At 37.2% G+C, this 12,580-nt stretch overlaps 1 pseudogene; it reads left to right on the top strand.

Moving 5' to 3' along the window:
- Nucleotides 1-1,191: 1,191 nt before the first annotated feature.
- On the top strand, nt 1,192-2,844 carry LOC102849876 (annotated as a pseudogene).
- The last annotated feature ends 9,736 nt before the right edge of the window (nt 2,845-12,580 follow it).

Genomic DNA, 12,580 nt, shown 5'->3' with positions numbered 1-12,580 from the left:
AATACCTCTGCAAGGTCAACAATGCACAAATAGACCTTTTCCTGATATTCTTTGTTTTCCATCATATCCATCTGACATTATCAATGGCAATTCTAGTGTCATGACCTCTTCTAAAACTAGCCATACATGTATGCATGTTTACATATAGAAGGAGCTCTTGTGGTGGCAGTCTGTAGCATATTGTGCTGTCAACCAAAAGGCTGTATGTCTTAAGTTGAAGTCTATTGCCACTCCTTGGGATAAAGGGGAGTAGTTTCCTCTCATTAAGATGTAAAGCCTTAGAAACCACTAGTGAGTTTAGGTTTTGGTTTTCATACATAGATTCACCACAATAAATTTTACACCAATGTATAACTAAATGTTACCATATCTTATGTTTTTGATTGTACAGTGCAGTGACATTAACTACTTTTAATATGTTTTGTAATCACTGCCATTAGCCATTTCCAAACTTTCCTATAATTAAGAGGACCCATGCAGGGTGACCCAGAGAGTTACTTCCTATTTCCTTCTTTTTGGTTTTTAATCTCTAGTCATCAGTAATAGAATATGAATATGTGGAAATTATCAAACAATATCTTTAATATCACATGCAAGCAAAATGTTGCTGAAAATCATCCAAAAATTTCTTGAACAGATCCTTAACATGGAAGTTCAAGAGAGTTTAGAAGGTACTATGGCACCAGGGAGATCATTGCTGAGATTTAAATGGATCCTGGCTGAATGCAGAGAATATCAGAAGGATGTCTATTTGTGATTATTACTTTTTTTTTTTTTTTACTACTCAAAGGCACTTTACTATTTGGATCATAACAAATGATGGTCAGCATTGAGACTGATTTCCCGAAACCCTTAACTGAACACTAAAGAAACCAAGAAGCAAGGCAGAGAAAGCTAACACTGCATGTTTTAAAATTAAGAAAGTTGTGTATTAGGCTTGTATTATTTCTCCATATTTATTCAATGTGTGTACTGACCAAATCATTCAAAAGGCTGGACTCCATGAAGAAGAATGTGACATCAGGATAGGCAGAAGACTCATTAACCACCTGCATTATGCAGATGACACAAACTTACTTACTGAAAGTGAGGAGGACTTGAAGCACTTGCTGTAAAACATCAAAGACTCGGTAGCTCTCAGAGCACTCCAGCTCAGGCCTCGGAGTTGGAGGCGGAGGCAGCAGTGTGGGGATGTCGGATACCTACATATGTGAGGTGCTTGGGGTCGCTGGAGTCGATAGTCCTCAGCAACTGCCTTCGGAGGCTGTGGGCGAGTCGCGGCGAGAACTACACCCGCCGGAGCCGTCGAAGCAGCGGTCTCACAGCAGCAGCTCCAATGGTGTTAAAATGGAGAATGAAGAATCAGGAAAAGATAAGAAATCTGATTTAAAAGATAAGTCTTCAGGAAATAAGAAGGTAAATCGATTCCATCCTTATTCAAAAGACAAGAATTCAGGCACTGGAGAGAAAAAAAGGGCCCAAATCGTAACAGTTTTCATTAGCAACATCCCCTATGGCATGAAATGGCAAGCTATTAAAGATCTAATGAGAGAAAAAGTTGGTGAAGTTACATACGTGGAGCTCTCTAAGGATGCGGAAGGTGTGGTTGAATTCAAAGATGAAGAATTTGTAAAGAAAACACTGGAAACTATGAACAAATATGACCTTAGTGGAAGACCTTTGAATATTAAGGAGGATCCTGATGGAGAAAATGCTCTTAGGGCGCTGCAACAAACAGGAGGATCATCGTTTTACTGCAGAGCATGTTTCTGATATGGGATCAGGGTTGGTGAATTTACCACCATCCATTCTCAATAATCCAAACATTCCTCCTGAAGTTATCAACAATTTACATGCTGGTAGACTTGGTTCCACAATTATTGTTGCTAATCTTGACTTTAAAGTTGTTTGGAAGAAGCTAAAGGGAGTATTCAACGTAGCTGGAACTGTAAAGCGGGCAGACATTAAAGAAAATAGAGATGGCAAGAGGAGAGGAGTGGACACAGTCACTTTTGAACAAGCAATTGAAGCAGTTCAGGCAATTCCTATGTTCAATGGGCAATTTTTATTTGATAGACCAATGCATGTGAAAATGGATGATAAATCTGTTCCTCTTGAAGACTATCGCTTACATGATAGTAAGACACCACAATTACCACGTGGTCTTGGAGGTCTTGGAGCTTGGTCCAGGTGGACAACCTATTAGTGCCAGTCAGTTGAACATAGGTGGTGTAATGGGAAATTTAGGTCCAAGTGGAATTGGATTTGGTGGACTGGAAGCAATGAATAGCATGGGAGGATTTGGAGGAGTTGGCCGAATGGGAGAGCAGTGGTGCAGTGACTACTAGCATGGAGAGAGAATTTGGACGTGGTGATATTGGAACAAACTGAGGTTTTGGAGATTCCTTTAGTAGACTTGGTGGTGGAATGGGTGACATGAACAGCATGACTGGAGGAATAGGGATGGGACTGGACCAAATGAGTTGCAGCTTTGACAGAATGGGACCAGGAATAGGAGCTGTACTGGAAAGGAGTATCGATATGGATTGAGGATTTTTATCAGGTCCAATGGGAAGTGGAATGAGAGACAGAATAGGTTCCAAAGGCAACCAGATATTTGTCAGAAACCTGTCTTTTGACTTGACTTGGCAGAAAGTAAAAGAGAAATTCAGTCAGTGTGGTCATGTCATGTTTGCAGAAATCAAAACGGAGAATGGGAAGTCAAAAGGCAGTGGAACAGTCAGCTTTGCCTCCCCAAAATCAGCTGAAAAAGCTTGCAGAATAATGAATGGCACTAAAATCAGTAGTAGAGAAATTGATGTTCGCTTAGATCATAATGCGTAATTTCAAACCACCATTTTAGAACATTCCTCTATATGTTTCACTGAATCTCCTAGTAAAGGTCTTTTTTTTTTCTTTTTAGGAATACTGTATGCTTACAAAAGCTGTAAAAAGGAACTTTAAAAATTCCCACCAGTATAGGGTTAAAAATAGACTATCCTTTTTGTTAATCTCAAGTTTGGGTTTCTAAGGACAGAGAGCCTGGTCATTCAGTTGAAATGAATGGTTATACAGTTTTTAATTAAAGAAGCCATTTCTTTGTTATTATCAGTATTATCTAGTGAAGGTATTATCTTCAAGTTTCTTACTGAATTTGTATTTTGAAATTCTTTTTTGGGTAGTATTTAAAGTCTTAACGTTTATTTATCTGATTATTTATTAAATCTTTTTTTTTCATAAGGTAAAAAGAAAAGATCAAAGACTCCAGTTTTCAATATAGATTATTTCTCAAGATGAAGAAAACTGGACAATAACTAAGGATGACATGGGAGTTTAATACTCTTCTCCAGCACAACTCAAAGGCATCAATTCTTCTGTCATCCTTGTAGCTCAGCTCTCAGATGTATAAAAAGTAATTGAAGAGATCATGGCCTGGCTCAAGTGCACCTTAGTCTCTAAATTGACGTTGTTACTCTTAAGCACTCTAAAGAGATCATTGATGGCAGACTTCCCTGATACTACTCACCATTTTATTTCATAACTGCTAGAGAAGAGTGTTCCACATACCATAGAATGTCAAGAAAACAAACAGATTTACTCTAAAGAGGGTAAAACCAGGTTGTTTCTTGAAGGTAAGAATTTTGAAATTGTGTCTCAACCATTTAGGGCATGCTGTCAGAAGGGACCAGTCCTTGGAAAAGAATATCATGCTTGAAGGGTAGAGGGTCTGCATCAGAGAGGAAGATCCTGATTGAGGTGGATTGACACAATGACTGGGGCACTGAGAACAGGTATGTCAGAGACAGTGAAGTTGGCTCAGGATATGTAAGGTTCAAAGCCATTGTTTATACGGTCACTATGAGTTGTAGTGGCCTCAATAGCATATAACAGCAATCTGTAAGAATTAATTTTTAATACTTACTTAATTTTTAAAGTATTTTGATGGGAGAGTTCATAGCATGTTGTGATGCTAACCTAAAAATTGATAGTTTGTATTTACCATCCACTTAGTGGGATAAAAATTTAAAACTCCTCCCATTAGGATTTACAGCCTCAAAAATCTGGTGGAAGGTCATCATAAGTTGAAATCTACTTCATAGAAATGCTAGCTCTAACTCTTTTATCTTTTGCAATGAAGGAAATTAATATTTCAACAGTCTCAGTGGTGCATTGGTTAAGTGTTCAGCTGTTAACTGCAAGATCAGTGGCTGACATCCAATAGCTACTCTGTGGAAGAAAAACTGTTTTTGCTGTTGTTATTGTGTATCATAGAGTCAGAACCAACCCGTAGCTGACCCTCCAGGGGGTTTTCAGAAACAGTTAAATGCACGAGAGAAGATTGTCCATCTTTATCCGCTGAGCAGCTGGTGGCCTCAAACCATGTGCCTTCGAGATTGCAGCACAACTTCTTGCCACTAGGCCACCAGAGCTCCACAGACTAATACAGACTAGACTATTATAAAAAAAATCTTATGGTAGAATTCAACTCTGTCCTATAGATCACTATGAGTCAGAATCAATTCAATAACACACCAAAAAACAAATAAATTTAATGCAAATTTTAACAAATTTGTTTCCTTATTTCTAGTTTACAAATAATCTCTGAGGTCTGAGGCCACTTATGTGGCCTGTTGAACTTGGCACCACTGGTCACTGTTAGCCAGACTTCTGGCCAAGTTTTGCATTTTCCATATAATATAAATTAATAATATTTCTTGCTTAAATGCTTCAGGGGGAAATTAACTCAAATTAAAGGATTGAGTTCAGATATAATAAGAACTTCTCCTAGAGATTTAAATTAATTTTGTGCATCAGGTGTTAATTCCACTTCACAGCACATAACATAATTATAACAGGTGTTAGTACCACATTACATCTCAGCATATTTTAGGAGATATGGCAAAATAAGCAGAGTTATTGTCTAAATTAACAAAGATAACTATTTTAAAAGGATCAATGTAGCTACTTAGAGGCAATGGATAAGAAATTGGCAATGCAAGTAGAGTGTCTTTACATATTTTTCATAAATCCCAGCATCTTTGTTTTTCTTTTCCACTTTTACCGACTCATTTTATAAATTTGTTTGATGCTTTTTTGTTTTTGTTTTCTTCAAGAAAGACCTTGAGAACACTAAGGAAGATATATGGTCTACCCTATCAGACTAGGTTTAATTAGGGGGTAAAAAAAATAGAGAACATCAGATCATGTGACAAAGACTCATGCAATAACCAATGGAGCTAATCTTGAGGAAATGTTTTTTTTTCTTTTTTGTTCTTATTTTATATTTGTTTTCTTACAAGGTTCATATACATTGTGTTTTACACTATTCTTCACTCACCATACCATCATTCCCATACATTGTGTTTTATAAAGTTAACAGTATTGGTCCTTGTCCATCATTACCCAATCTTTTCAGATCCCCACTGGATGCTTTCCATCTGCTTCACACTCTTCCTCCACCCACCAAAACCACAAACATCTCATAAGGACAAATACTGCATAAGACCATTATTGTAAAACTGGAAAGCCAACTAATAAAACATGTATAGGAACCCAAAGAGGGAAAGAGTGTGAGCAAAGGGGTGAGAATGGGTAGGAGGACATTGAATGAGAGGAAAAAGAAAACACAAGTATCTCCAGGTCATCTATCTCCAAACAAGTTATCTGAAGATATTTTAGATACTTATTTTAATTTTGCTTCCTAATTATTTTGTCTGAAAAGTAATGAGACTATTGTGATAGAAAAGTCCTAAGCAAAGAGACCTGAATTCTTGTAATCAACTTGATATGAATTAGGTACATCACTTGACCATCAGTATGATGCAATGCATAAGAAATGCATATGAAAGCTTTTGGCGTAGTGATGACTCCTGCCTCTTGGACACTTTACCCTACAACAAAATTCCACTTGTGCCTCAGTTTCCTCATCTTTAAAATGGGTATACTAATGATACATAACTTAGAGAATTACTGTGACGATTAGATGAGCCAATAGTCAACTAGTACAAATATCAACAATGCACTGTTAAGAGTTTTTGTTTTGTTTTTAATTTTATTAATTTTAATGAAGATTTACAGAGATTTTGGATTGCCATTCATTCGTCCCTGCCCACCACTCCTCCCCAGTTTGCTCTTCTCTTTGAAAACTAAAAGAAAAATTACTTCAATTTTATTATTATTATTATTACCAACTTCTCAGAATGTCACTGTCCTTACCTGTAAGATGAAAGGATGACTCACTTATTCTGACCAAATTGTGACATGTGTCTAGAGAAAAACAAAACAAAACAAAACACAAGAATAGCTGTGAATATTTAAATAAAATTATAATTGTGTGCTTTGGATAATCATTAGCAATTTCACTGTATTATCTATTTCCTCTGATTTATGGAGTTCTTAATTACATAGAAACTGTAATAGCTAAGTATTGGAGTTTGCTTACATATTGCTTTCAGTTAATGCTCTCTCATTCAGTCTCTCTCCATTGAGAATGAGTGCTGGTTTTCACGAAAAAGATATATGAGATAATAAAAATGGAAATGTCTTAATTAAGCTTCGTTCCTCTTTCCAAAATGTGTATTGCCATTTATCCTTACATAATATGCTGAGCATCACTAGTCCACAATACCTTAAAATGTTTACTCAATGGCTGTAAGTGAAATGAACCAGTTCCCGACAGTCCATTGTTAATGAATCCTGCCTGAGGTCTCTGGACAGCCTTGATGAAGCAGACCAAATAAGCCCATTAATATTCAGCCAAACATCATTAAAACTCTTGTTCAGTGTGATTTATTTATCATGTTGCTCTATACTTTCAAAGCCAAGAGCAAATTTAGTGAGCATTGGTTTATGTTACCTTGAAAATGTAATATATATAGAAATAAAATTGCTATCTTTGGCATTCTTTAAAGATTAATTGGAGACTCTATTCTTTTGATGTTCAATTTAACATGCTTAACAGTTGTTTGGGGAAATCATAGCCTCTACATAATATGGCAATATTTATCCAAGATATCTTTGTAGTCATAAAAAAATCTAATTAGCCACTCTCTTCCTGTTGTTTTCTTTTTACTTCTGAAAATTAGTCCACAAATTAATAACCTCTCCCAAACATGTGCATACATACCGTTTTAACTGTCAATCTATTCATCGCCAAAAATTTGTGAATAGATAATAATTGCACGTAGGTCTTCTATGACTCTCTCATGCAAGAATGGTATCATCCTGCAAAGCACAACAGACCAGAGGGTTACCTTGTGCTGAGTAACATAAATATCTTAGTCAAACATATAAAACTAGCCTTCTGGACTGTAAACCATTTGTACTGTATTTTTTCAATTTATACTCTAATTATTTAAAAAGCAATAAACTTCCCAGTCCACCAATATTCTTTCAAATTTTTTGAAAAATTGCTACCATTATTGGAAATTAAGGAGATAACAAATTCTGAAATACAAAAAAGAGGTATTGTTAGTACAAGTTTATTACCTAGTACACTACACTTATATTCTATGTTGTTGTTGTTGTTGTTATTGTTGTTGTTCTGAAATACAAAAAAGAGATATCATTAGTACAAGTTTATTACCTAGTACACTTATATTCTATGATGAAAAGAAAATCAGGAAAAAACAATAGAAAGCCTCGTGTTCAGATAATGAAGATCAGATCTTCCTGTCCTGAGCACCAGGGTAGACTCTGCCAGTATCTTTCAAGCAGTATGTGCTGAACTTCTTTCTGCTACACATTGTCTGTGCAAAAGAGACACAGAGAAAATAAACAAATAAATAAAAAGATAGAGCTTCTACTCTCAAGAATTTCCCATTCTCGGTAAACACTATAAACTAATAATCGTGGCATTAAAAATAATCTAAGGATAAAAACCTTTCTTTTTTCCTTACTGGAGCAATTAAAGCCCAAAGTTGTCATGTTTCTTTAAGCTTCTGGGATGTGCCCTATCTCTATAACTTTTCAATCTATATGCAGAACAGATCATTCAGGAGGTTGGACTTTATGAGGAGGAAAGTGACATCAAGATTGGAAGAAAATTCATCAACAGCCTACATTATGCAGATGACATAATCTTGCTTGTAGAAAGTCAGAAGGACAAAAGACATTTGCTGCAGAAGGTCAAGGACTGTAGTCTTCAATGTGGATTGAAGCTCAATATTGAGAAAACAAAGATTCAAATTATACGACCCCAAGATTAATCCCCGCTCTCCCCAAACCCTCATCCTCTGCTTCTACCTCTCCCACCACCACCCCTTGGATACTTATTCTACAATATGGTTTTATGCAATATTTGTCCTTGTGAGACTGAGTTCACTCAGCATAATACTCTCCAGTCCCTCTCAAGTTAGGTAATAATTTACAAAATCATTGCTCCTGCATGCTATGTAGTATTCTATTGTGTGAATGTCCCATAATTTCTCAATCCATTAGATTATGGTTGGACATCTGGACTGTTTCCATGTTCTTGTGATGATGAATAACACGTCTATAAACATTTGTGTACAAGTCTCCTTTGCGGCCTCAGTTCTCATTTGCTCAGGGTATGGAAAGAATATACTGAATCACCGTATTGAAAGGAATTGACAGACACAAAAGAATTTAATGAAATAACATATGAGCAAGAAGAGTCTATAGTGATGAAGGAAGAGTTCAGGCTGCTTTGAAGGAAATGGCAAAAAATAAGGCCCCGGGATTAGATGGTATACCAATTGACATATTTCAACTAACAGATGCTGCCCTGGATGTGCTCACCATGTTGTGCCAAGAAATCTAGAGAATGACCACTTGGCCAACTGACTGGAAGAGATCTATATTTGTTCCCATTCCAAAGAAGGGTGACCCAACAGAGTGTGGAAACTACAGAACAATATCATTGATTCCACATGCAAGCAAGAGTCTACTGAAGAATATCCAAAAACGACTGGAACAGCTCATCAGCAGAGAAATGGCAGAAGTCCAGGTTGGGTTTAGAAGGTGAAGTGGTAGTAGGGATATTGTAGCCGATTACTTGAAACCAGGAAATACCAGAAGAATGTCTATATGTGTTTCATTGATTTATGCAAAGGAGTTTGACTGTGTGGATCAAAACAAACTGAGGCTGACTCTGAGAAGAATGGAAATCCCCGAACACTTGATCATACTAATGCAAAATCTATACTTGGACCAAGAGGCAATCATCAGAATAGAGCAAGAAAACACTGCATGGTTCAAAATTGGGAAGAGGGTACACCAGGGATGTGTCCTATCTCCATGCCTTTTCAACCTGTATACAGAATAGATTATCTGGGAGGTTGGGCTCTATGAGGATAAGTGTGGCATCAGGATTGGTGTGAGATCTATCAACAATCTGTGTTATGCAGATGACACAACTCTCCTTGCTGAAACTGAGGAGGACCTGAAGTGCTTGCTGCAGAGGGTCAAGGAGTGCAGCCTTCAATATGGATTAAGGCTCAATATCAAAAAGACAAAGATTCTCACCACTGGACCAATTGACAGCATCAGGATGGACAGTGAAGAGATTGAATATTTAACAACTTCCGTCTGCTTGGCTCCATAGTCAACACTCTTGGCACCAGCAGCTAGGAAATTAAAAGATGTATTGCGATGGGAAAGTCTGCTATTAGGGAACTCTCCAAAGTACTGAAAAGCAATGGTGTCACCCTGCAGACTAAAATGCATCTGATACATGCCATGGTCTTTACAATCACTTGTTATGCATCAGAGAGTTGGACAATGACTAGGGAGGATAGAAGGAGAATTGATGCCTTTGAGCTGTGGTGCTGGAGAAGAGTATTGAATGTTCCATGGACCGCTAAGAAAACAAACAGATTCATCCTGTACAGGGTTAAACCAGGCTACTCCTTGGAGACAAGGATTCTGAGGCTTCGTCTGACATACTTTGGACATGTTATAAGGAGGGACAGGTCCTTGGACAGAGATATCATGCTTGGGAGGGTGGAGGGACAGCACAGGAGAGGAAAACCTTCTATTAGATGGATTGATTCAGTGACTGGGGTAATTGGGATGAGTGTGTTGGAGACAGTGCGATTGGCACAGGACAGATCAGGGTTTAAGGCTGTTGTACATAGGGTCACTATGAGTCGCAAAAGACTTGACGGGACATAACAACAACAACAACATATGCGGTGGAATAGCTCGGTAATATGGAATTTCTGTGAACAGCTTTTTGAGGAAGCACCAAACTGCCTTCTAGAATGGTTGTACCGTTTTATAATCCCAACAACAACGTATAAGAGTTATTATCTCACTACATCCTCTGCAACATTTATTACTTGCTGCTCTATTAATCATGGGGTTGTACAATTTGATGGGAGGGGGGAATGAGGGAAATTGGAAGAATTTGGTGTAGAAAACAATGTATTCAAATTTTGTAAATAAACTAGTATAATTTAAAAAAAAAAAAACAACAGCCCACAAATATTCTCATCACTGGGCTGATTGGCAGCTTCATTATAGATAGAGAAGAGATTGAGATTGTTAACATTTTTAGCTTTCTTGGTTCCCCACTCTTGGCATCAGCAGTCAGAAGATAGAAACACGAATTGTATTGGGGAAATCTGCTGTCAGGCAACTCTTTAGAATCCTGAAGAGCTACATTGTCAGTATGGAGACAAAGGTATGCCTGATACAGGTTATGGCCTTGCCTTGTGGTGCTGGAGAAGAATGTGGAACATACCATGGACTTCCAAAAGAACAAACAGGGCTGTCCTTGAAATGATGAAACCAAGCTGTTCCCTGGAGGCAAGGATTTTGAAGCTCTGTCTCACAATACTCTGAACACCCAGTCAGGAGGGAAGTTCTTGGAGAAGAACATCATGCTTGGAAAGGTGGAGGGACAGCACAGAAAAGAAAGCTTTTGATGAAATGGATTAACTTAATGACTGGAAAATGAGAAAAGGTCTATTGGAGACAATGAGATCAGCTTAGGATAGGTTGTGGTTCAGAACATTTTACTTAGAGTTGCTATGAATTGCAGGCGACTTGTTGGCACAGAGCAACAACATCAGACTAGTACTTTGAAGGAATAAATAAGCATGTCCCTTTTGCTAAAGAATCTTCTTTTCCATCTGGAAACTTTGCGTATCTACATCTTAGATCAAGTCTTCAGGTTGCAACAATCAATCTGCCCCAGTTCCCAGCATGTATCATCTTCTCTTTATCTGTTTGGGTTCTAGTCAACTCATCCACAGACATCCATAAATACAAATGGGCATGAGCTGCATACTCAGGAGTTCACATTTCTCCCTGTGTCCCAGACTGCCTGGTTTCTACACTGAGCTTTTTCTCCCATATGGAGCCAAGACAACAAGCTAGAGGTCCTCACAATTCTCTGCTCCTCAAGTCAGCAACCATTTTTTGTTAATCAATACATCTGAATATACTGTTTGGACAGTGCTGAAGGACCCAAGCTCAGCCTGTCTCTTAATTGCTTTATGCTTCCTACTTTCACTCCATTAGATTTAGGTGAACATTATAAATAAGCATAGTTGCCAGTACCCTTTAACTTCAAGACCTGGAAGTGGGCTCTGATGGGCATCAACTTATCTCCCTCAGGGACCAAGCACCTTGTTTCTGTTTTAAAAAGTCAAAATCTCTCTCGTTTTAAAATAAATTATTTTATATATTTCTCTTCCTGTTTGACTTTCTTTCAAAAGTGGATTTCATCAATCAAAAGTCCAAGATGAGTATACAAATCTATCCAAATGCAAATTTATTCAGAGTACTGGGTGGAACTTAATATTTCTTCTAGACTAAATTCCAGTATAAACTTCCAAATTCTATTTTTAACAAGCTTATATCCAGGGTAAGTCTTCTTTGTTAATACTTTCAATTAAGTACTGGCCAAAGGTAGAATTACACTCTTTCCAAATTTACAAAATCCAGTATTCATTTATATCATATGTATTTTCTTTCTTCTTATATTTCCATGCACCTTTTTATTGGTTTGTGTATAATTGCTTATGTACTTCATGTCTTATTTATCTTGCAAACATAGCCGAAGACATTCAACCATAAAAGAAAAATATTGGCAAATAGGACATTCTTAAAATGAAATCCCTGTGTATATCAAAAACTTTCTTCAATACGGTGAAAAGAAATCCCACAGACTAGGAAAAGCATTTGACAATGACATTTCAGACAGGAGTTTCATAACAAAAGTTTGCATAATAATACAGGACCTCCACAAGAAAAAGACTGATAATCCAATCTCATGATGAGCAAAAGACATGAAAAGACTCTTTACAAAGGAGAACATTTGGATGACTAACAAACAGATGATGAAATGTTCAAAATCACTAGCAGTTAGCAAGATGCAAATCAAAACAACAATACAATGTCATCTCCCACCAGCATCGGTAGTAAAACATAACAATACAGCAAAACAATAAATACTGGAGAGGATGTGGAAAGACTGGAACTCTAATAATTCATAGAATTATAAAATGGTGCAACCCTGAAGAGACCATAGCTGACATCCAAGCAGATATATGCACACCCATGTTTATTGCAGCTTTGTTCACAATAGCAAGGAGTTGGAAACAACCTAAGT

This window comes from Elephantulus edwardii, unplaced genomic scaffold (assembly GCF_000299155.1).
Source record: "Elephantulus edwardii isolate Elephantulus edwardi_28Jun2011 unplaced genomic scaffold, EleEdw1.0 scaffold00335, whole genome shotgun sequence".
Classification (NCBI taxonomy): Eukaryota; Metazoa; Chordata; class Mammalia; order Macroscelidea; family Macroscelididae; genus Elephantulus; species Elephantulus edwardii.
Note: the sequence above shows the minus strand (reverse complement) of the source record. Positions and strands in the feature narration are given on the sequence as shown.